This window comes from Octopus bimaculoides, chromosome 22 (genome assembly GCF_001194135.2).
Source record: "Octopus bimaculoides isolate UCB-OBI-ISO-001 chromosome 22, ASM119413v2, whole genome shotgun sequence".
Lineage (NCBI taxonomy): Eukaryota > Metazoa > Mollusca > Cephalopoda > Octopoda > Octopodidae > Octopus > Octopus bimaculoides.
The window spans coordinates 27,212,089-27,218,694 of record NC_069002.1 but is presented as its reverse complement, the minus strand read 5'-3'; positions in this window follow the sequence as shown (position 1 = coordinate 27,218,694).

The window sequence follows — 6,606 nt, the reverse complement described above, 5'->3', positions numbered from 1 at the left end:
ATATATATATATATATATATATACATATATACATACATATATACGCACACATACATACACATACATATTAATGATTATCAAAGAGTGTATGTATGTTCAAAGGTTATTAAATGGTTACTAACAATATGTACAGGTGGTTATTAATGTAAGGTAATAGGGGCAACAATAATTAGAGATGTAATGTTTATAGTCATTATTATTAGTAGTTTAGTTAAGTAAATATTTGGGAGGAAGAGAATTATATTAGCGAGCTTCAAAAGTTTATACAAATTCTTCAGTGAGAGGCACATCTTAATGTCAAACAGTTATTAATGTTTATATTATATTATATTATACAGCATATTTATGCTATTCTAAGATTTAATTATATATTTATTAATTACTTAAATTTAGAGAACACATATTTTCCCACGTGAATATAAGAAATAATTGTCTCTTTTCGTAAGTTAAGTAGGATATTATTGGCAGTGAGTATTTTAAATGTTTCTTCTATGCACAAGTTGCATTTCTTCTCATTAATTTTGTAAGCCGTTGCAGAAGCAAGATTATCCCATTTAGTTTCAAATTCATTATTATCCTTCTATTCCCAAATAAACTTACTTAATCCAGTGGAGTTAATTTTTTGTTTATTTTTAAAAGTTAGGAGATGGTTAGCTACGCGGGTCTTTACTTTATTTTCGGTTGAACCTAAATAAAAAAAAATTTCCCAGAGCTTCAACTGGGCATTGATAAACTACATTTCTTCTCTTACATGAATTCTTAAATTTACAATTCGATTTAACTTTGCAGTCACAATATCCATTAACGTTTTTATGCGTGTATTTATTGGAGGAATTTATATTAAGGGAATTAGTATGGGTTACTTCCCTTCCATCACAGGGGATTATATGGCCGTTATCATTAAATTTGGTGCAGTTTGGGAGGCTTGGTTTAAGTTTAGGAGAATTAGTAGAATTGTCATGGTTGTTTCTATTGGTGTAGAATTTATTTACTTTTATTTACTTTTCTGTCGTTAATTGATGATATAATTGTAAACAAATTAGGAGTTAGGCTAAAACCAATGTGGACATTTTTGTGGTTTACAATTTAATTGTATCTATTGTCGATGTTAAAATGTTTATGAATGGCCCTAAATATGGATTTGACGATGCTATTTTTAATTTGCATTGCATTTGAAATATTTAACCAAATCTTATTAGATTCATCGAGACGATTATTATTTATAGGTATTTCATAATCCCTTTTAGATTTATTAGAGCTAATAAAAGGAGTGTGTGGTTTAATATTATTATTCAGAACATTATGTGGATTAACAGTGGTGCTGGTATTTGAGGTGATTATTTGATTATTCATATCATCATATTTATTAATTGTACTTTTTATTATTATAGAGATAATTATAATTGTTAATTGATTGTTTCATTTTAATCATAGCTTTATAAGATAATTTAATATTAATTTTTTCTATATTGTGTTTACTATTGTGAGGTTGATTCTTATTAATTTTGGGTTTATTATCATTATCACTTGCTGGTTTATTAATAGGTGAATTACTAATTCTACATTTATTTTTACTTCTATTTCTAGCTACAGTGGTATTACAAAACTTTATTTTTTGGCTTGTAATTAGTTCTATCGTATTTATTAATACTGTTTTGTCGATGTTTTTTTTTAATTTTGTCTCTATATCCAGCGTTTGCTAAAATTATGTTATAGTCATCCGCATGTTTATTAAATATTTCCTCATCAGACGATAAATATGTTAGTCTCTTTCTAATGTTGGAAGCTAATGTGTTTTTAATTGATCTTGGATGATTACTTTGGAAATTAATGTAGCTTAAATTGGAATTTAATTTACGGAAAGGTTCATGCATACCAGTTATGAGATTGAAATTAACATCTAAAAAGTTAACTGAGTTATTATCTTCTTCAATAGAGATAGAAAGTCCGTGTCTTTTGAAAAATTTATAAAATCTTTTCCAAAATAATTCCAGTTTTCTATTACATGTATTTTTGATGACAAAAAGTGCATCATCCCTATATAATCCACCCCTAATTTCCAGAAATTCTTCATGCAAGTCATAGAAGAGTTAAAGTCCAACAAGATATGTCACTTGGGCAGAGTCTGTGGCACCCATTGTGATATCAAAGCAATTAATGTATCTTTTCATGTCCAAAATTTATTGTCAGAGTTGATTATAGATTTACGGGCTAACATTAATTTCATTCATATTAAGGTTAGTATATTTTTTCCAAAAGGAGGTGTACTTTTTAGTACAATAGGGTTGATGGAGGAATAATAATTGTCAATGTCTATTTGTAAGAATTTATATTTATCCTTATTTTGTATGTTATTGAACCAACTAATAGCTTCCTGAGTGTTAGACCATAGTTCAAGGGATATTTTATTTCCAAGTATGGACATACATTTATCTGGAATTATTTTGCTTAACCTACCTAAGTCTGACTTTCCAGGGCATATTAATCTAGCTTTAGGGTTGGTTTAGAAGTTGTCTTTATGGGCTTTTAATATTATCCGAAGTCTAATAGATATAAACGGTTCAGTTCTATCATCGATACGAAGTTCAGACATAATCTTTTTTGCATCTAAATGAATTGTTCTAAGTACATCTTTGTTTACTATTTTGTATTTTTTGTGATTTCATTTTTTGGTACATCATGATACACATCGATGTTAAGGTTATATGCTTTGCTAGTTGTCTCCGAATGCACAATATTTCCGTCCTTGGTTTTTAGATTTCGTGATAAATACTTGAGTTTTCTCTGGTGTGTATTTCTTCTGAGTGTTTGATAAATTTAGTATTTTTGATAATGGTCCATAATTCCTGTTCAAATGCTTCAAGGTGGTGATTAGGTTGCGGGATTTTCTTGGTTTTGAAGTTTCTAGATATTTTCTCCATTTCTCTAATGGTGTTTATATTATGTGTATCTTATTTATTGACAAAATACAAGGCTCTCCATCTGAGTCTGTGGATGAATTCATTGATTTTAGATATTAGTTTCTTCGTTTAAACATTCTTAGGTGGTATACTCGCTCTCTCTCTTTTACTTGTTTCAGTCATTTGACTGCGGCCATGCTGGAGCACCGCCTTTAGTCGAGCAAATCGACCCCAGGACTTATTCTTTGTAAGCCTAGTACTTATTCTATCGGTCTCTTTTTGCCGAACCGCTAAGTTACGGGGACGTAAACACACCAGCATCGGTTGTCAAGCGATGGTGGGAGGACAAACACAGACACACATACATATATATATACATATATACGACGGGCTTCTTTCAGTTTCCGTCTACCAAATCCACTCACAAGGCTTATATATATATATAGTGTGTATATGTGTGTGCGTATGTGTGACTGTTGGTGATTTGCGAAAACTAGAGTGAAGCTAGCATGCTTCTCTGGATGTACAACGTTAGTGCGCAGTTATGTTTAGAGAACAGCTAGTGTCGATTTGTTCGACTAAAACCCTTCGAGCCGGTGCCCCAGCATGGCCGAAGTTCAGTGACTGAAACAAATAAAAGGGTAACAGATAAATGGCAAAAGTTCTTACTGACTGGCCGTCCAAACCGGTTTGGCTAACTTTATTCTTGTTACGGTGTAATTTTAAACATAAAAGATTATTTATTAATTCTAGTTAAGGTATAAACCAGAAATATTTGCTGATTTGGGGTGGGGGTAGGGGATAATGATGATGAAGAAGAGGAGGAGGAGGAGGAATGTGAAAACGCATAGTTCGTTGATGTTTGTTTAGTATCCTCTAATTCAGGGGCAGGGAACTCCCCGCCCGCGGGCCCATTTTATTGTGCCCGTAGGTTTGTATACTCGTATGTACAAAGTATAGTAAATTTTTCGATTACAAAATTTATGCAATACTCGTAAACGTTTCAACTACGACTTGAAACGTTTAGACTCGAACAGAAAATCGTCTGACAATTGCCATCTGAATGGAAATTTTGTTTTCACTATGAAACACATATTGCTAAGTTTGTACCAGCCCCTTGAGACCCAACTACACTCTATCTGAAAACTATAGAATACCTCATAAGTAATGTAAACGTCTTACATTCAGTGGCGGCATTAATGAAGATGTTACGTGTTAATTTAATGCGTTAAACTTATCTTTATTAATGTGTCTCGAATTATACATAGATATATACAAGTTCTACACAGATATAAGAGTTAGAACTTGTGATCCCGCTGCAGACCCTTTTTTGTCCGCCGCACTAAAAAGTTTCTTCACCACTGCTCTACTTGCAGCAGCAAGAATTGGTTCCCATACTTCTGGCGGTTGTGTGAACTTCAAGTTTAAAAAACACAAACAAACCATCGCCATCCTTTGTTCCCCTTATATAGTGACGTTGATACTTTTGTGTTTGCCGAGCAGAATTAAATATTCTCAATGTCTTCAATAATGCTAAAACAAAAATCAAAAACATTGGAATGTGATGCCATCTGTAGACTAACATAATCTTAATGCAATCAATTTCTTTTATCTATTATCCATTAGTCAGTCATTAATCTACTTAGTCATTAGTCAAGTTATCTATTTAGTCATTAGTCAAGTCATCCATTCATCTTGTAGTCAGTAGGTAGGTTGTTCATTATTCTATTTATTCATTAGTCTAGTTAATAATTAGTTAAGTTAGTCATTAGTCTAGATATCCATTATTCTATTTATCCTTTAGTCGAGTTAGTCTTTAGGTTGTTATTCATTATTCATTTTATCCTTTAGTCTAGTTAGTAATTAGTCAAGTTAGTCATTAGTCTAGATATCCATTATTCTATTTATCCTTTAGTCGAGTAAGTCTTTAGGTTGTTATTCATTATGCTTTTTATCCATTAGTCTAGTTAGTAATTAGTCAAGTTGGCCATTTGTCTAGTTAGTCATCAGTCTAGATATCCATTAGTTGAGTTAGTCATTAGGTAGTTATTCATTATTCTATTGGCTTTTAGAAGGCAACTTAGCTGGCAGAATCGTTAGCACGCCTGGGGAAAAACGCTTAGCGGCATTTCGTCAGTCTTGACGTTCTGAGTTCAAATTCCGCCAGGTTCGGTTTTGTCTTTTACTCTTTTGGGGTCGATAAAATCGAGTACTGGAGCCGCTGTAATCGATTTATACCCACCCCCAGATTTCAGACCTTGTGCCTTTTGGTGAAAGGATTCTATTTGTCTTGTTAGTTATTGATGAAGTTAACCATTGACCGAATTAGTCGTTAGTCAAGTGTGTCATTAGTCAAGTTAGTCGTTTGTCGTCGGAAAGAAATTGTTGTCACGCATATGTTAGTCTAATGTAGAGGTATTTCTCGAAACGAAGTGGAAAGTTTATTTTTTCTCCTAATGAAAACATTGATGACAGGATTTGTTTTCATGTGACAATCATATGATGACGGTTCACAAAGCCGTTTGTAGTAAGCAGACAAAAAAAAATTGCAAACAGGCATACAAACCCTCACTCACTGACTCAGACATGCGTGTACACAGGTACCCACCCAAACAACCACTCGCACAAGCACGTTTATACACACGCGCTGGGATTTCACACATTCATCTGTCCATACATCATACACACACACCGTGACTCATAGACACACGCACACATGCAAAATTTATACAGACACACGCTCTTTCACCTCTCTCGTTCCCTCTTTTTTCTCTCCCACACAAACACGGACTCACACACATGCATCCAACTATACAAAGATTTGCACAGACACACTGGGACTTTCACATACGCACACACATAAACACACACACACACACTCGCACACACTCTGTCTGTCTCTCTCTCACACACATACTCTCTCTCTCTCTCTCTTACGTACACACATGCATCCACCTACATCAATACCCACCGTCATACACACAAAAATTCGCACACACAAACACAGGGACCCACCAGCAATACTCACGCACACACACACAGGAACTGACACACACACACACACACACATGCAAGTTCATACGTGGATGTTTATACAATAACAACTTGAACATATTTGGTGCTGGCCTATATTTTACGTTTGTCATTATTTTCTTGGGCAGTCTGTTAAATGGCTAGGATCAAGGACATATGGTGTTCTAGTTTTAGTTCATAGCCAGTCTTGATCGAATAGATCAAAGACAACCCATATGTGGCCATCACGTCTTTTGACTACTTCCTGGTGTCAGGGATATTACTCAAGTAGAGCTTAAAGGTCATCAACAAAAACAGAGTGGGGACCATTAATGAGAACATAAATCATCATCATCCTCATCATCGTCGTTTAACGTCTGCTTTCCATGCTGGCATGGGTTGGACGATTTGACTGAGGACTGGTGAAACCAGATGGCTACACCAGGCTCCAATCTGATTTGGCAGAGTTTCTACAGCTAGATGCCCTTCCTAATGCCAACCACTCCGAGAGTGTAGTGGGTGCTTTTACGTGCCACTGGCACGAAGGCCAGTCAGGCGGTACTGGCAACGGCCACGCTCAAAATGGTGTATTTTACGTGCTACCCGCACAAGAGCCAGTCCAGGGGCACTGGCAACGATTTCGCTCGAAAGTCCTTACACATGCCACGGGCACAAGTGCCAGAGAGGCGACGCT